This window comes from Arabidopsis lyrata, assembly GCF_000004255.2.
Source record: "Arabidopsis lyrata subsp. lyrata unplaced genomic scaffold ARALYscaffold_98, whole genome shotgun sequence".
Classification (NCBI taxonomy): domain Eukaryota; kingdom Viridiplantae; phylum Streptophyta; class Magnoliopsida; order Brassicales; family Brassicaceae; genus Arabidopsis; species Arabidopsis lyrata.
Genome location: NW_003302480.1, coordinates 17,910 through 20,926, shown reverse-complemented (window position 1 = coordinate 20,926; position 3,017 = coordinate 17,910).

Genomic DNA, 3,017 nt, shown 5'->3' with positions numbered 1-3,017 from the left:
CCCACCAGACAGATATCTCTGGTGGTTACAGGCTGCGGCAACAACTACAACGACGGGTAACTCGCTGGAAAAAAGAAGTCACAACTAGATCAAGAACCGGTTCAAAGAGATACAATTCGGATGGGTTAGAAGGGAGTCTATAACAAACCAGCTGATACCCTTGCAAAGCAGAGTCTCCAAGCGAATGTATTTTCTATTTTCCATTTCTATGTACCAAGCTCTATTACAGAAGCTTTACATTGTGATTCCTTGGTTTCGTCTGATTAATAAATATCCTAGATATTCAAAAAATAAAAAATAAATAAGCCACCGATCTAACAAGTATCTTGAGATCCAACGGCTGAAAACAAGCCATGCACAAAGATCTCTCTCTTTCTCATCCCTAGAGACCATCCAAAGTCCCTATCTAACCCTAATTTAGCGAGAAAGCCTTCAATTCTCTCCATCGAACCATGGACGAAAATCTCCCCAAGATCAAAGATTTAAGATCTCTCTTCATCTCTAACCCGAAACTGATTTTTTATATATATGATAGATCTGTCATAGACCATAGTTAAGTAGCCCTGATCTAGTCGATCTATCATAGTATAATAATGGTTAATGGATCCAACCTATCTTTAAACAAATAAAACATTCTTTCTTCTCTACATATATGTATGTAATCTATATGTAGTCTCAGATAAATGGATTTTCCTATTCGAAGCACATTTGATCGTAGTCTCAGATAAAGTCAGATGTGACCCCTATTTCTTCCGCAGGCTTTCACTTTTGGAGGCTGTTTATTTAATAGTATGAAATCGAGAAATATAATTGTTCTCTTAGTAGAGCCGGCTGGTGAACAAGATACTATATTTCCTTCTTCTGTAGACTCAGTGGTTGATTGTACCCAAGTTTTAGGTGGAGGAAAGCCTCTAAGCGGAATTGTTATTCTAATGATGATGTTGATGATGACGATGACAAAGTTACCTACTGTGTTTACTGTTATCCTGTTGATATTGAGTAGGCTCGCCGTTTAGCTGATATGGAGGAGGATTGCCGTTATGCCGATATTGATTGATGTGATGCTGATAATGCTAACTAACTCCTGTGATTTTTGTTTTTCTGTCAAAAGTCTTTTGGTGTTAATGTATGAAAACATTCATGTTTCATCTTTCTTCTCTTAAACTCTGTTTTTTGGATTCCAATTATATGCGCTTGTTTCTAAGCTCTGCTCGACCTTATATGCTTTTTTTTCAAGGGTTCAAATTTTGTCTTTCATCTAAATCAGTGCTTCATCATCCTTGAGAAGGTGGCCTCATCAAGATGGTGTACTTTTTGATTTGCACAGGGTTCTTTCTTGTTCGGTTTCGCTGTTGTGAGCGGTTATGTAGTTAGTAGTCTAAGACTACGAGAAATGGCTGGTTGACGTCATAACTGTGGAGATAATATTTTGGTTAGAAGTTAGAACTAAGAACTAAATATATCCTCTAATAAGTCCCTTGTATGTATGGTTTCATGGTTTTTGGTTCTTATATAAGATTTACAAAAATAAAACTATAAGAAGACAAACCTTAGATCGCAAGCAATGAACTTGGGTAAGTACAACCAACAAGAAAGAGTCAAATCAGATTCATCACCAACCTTACAAACTTTTCTAAAGAAATTATAACCATTGATCTAGGAGCTTCTCTCTGCAATCAACCATTGATTCAAAACACAAAAGTAAAATGAATTCTAATTGTTCGCGGCCTAAACAAATCTATGGAATGTTCGCGGCCTAAACAAATCTTCAAAACATTCCGTAATAAAAAAATGGGTGGAGGAGAATAATTTTCAATTTGGTTGTTTGCTTGAAACAAGAGTAAAGGAGGGGAAGGTGCAGAGGTTGGGACGCCATTTGTTTCGAGATTGGTCCATTTTAACAAACTATGAGTTCAATGCAAGAGGTCGCATATGGGTTTTATGGCAGCACAACGTGAGGCTAAGTCCTTTCTATAAGAGTGAACAAGTGATAACATGTTCGGTGAAACTGAAAAATCAAGTGGAGGAATTTTTTGTTTCATTTGTTTACGCATCAAATCTGGTGGAGGAAAGAAGAGTTCTATGGCAAGAGCTACGGGACCATTCAGATTCACCTATTATTCACAATAAACCGTGGTTGATTATTGGAGACTTTAACGTCACGCTAGCTATGGCAGAGCATTCAAAAGTAGATGATAACCCGCTGGTCACATTGGGGATGAGAGATTTTCAGGCGTTGGTGAATTATTGTTCGATATCTGATATGGCATAGCATGGCCCTTTATACACTTGGTGTAATAAGCGGGAAAATGATCTCATTATGAAGAAGTTGGATAGAGTATTGATGAATGATGAATGGTTAAGAGCATTTCCCCAAGCGTACAATGTATTCGAGGCAGGAGGGTGCTCGGATCATTTACGGGGTCGAATAATGCAAATTAGTGGAGGTAGTGGTGTTACTCGCCGTCGGAAACCATTCAAATTTGTTAATGTACTCACGGAGATGGCTGATTTCTTACCCGTAGTGGAGAATCATTGGAAAGATACCGAGGAGCTATTTTTATCTACATCAACGTCATTTCGATTTTTGAAAAAACTGAAAGGACTCAAACAAAAGCTACGCATTCTAGCAAAAGAAAGGGTCGGAAACTTGACAAAGAAGGCTAAGGAGGCATATGACATACTATGTCAAAAGCAGCAAGCAAACTTGCTAAATCCAAGCACCATCGCGATGGAAGAGGAGAATGAGGCTTATAAAAGATGGGACCTTGTTGCTAGTCTAGAGGAGAAGTATCTCAAGCAAAAATCGAAGTTACATTGGTTAAACGTCGGTGACCAGAATAATAAAATGTTCCATAGAGCGGCTGCTATATGGGAAGCAAATAACAATATAAAAGAAGTTCAATGCCAAGATGGTCGGGTTCTAGTGCAAGAAGATGACATTAAGGCTGAGGCTGAGAGGTATTTTCAGGAGTTTCTGCAACATGTTCCTAATGATTTTGCAGGAACTACGGTCG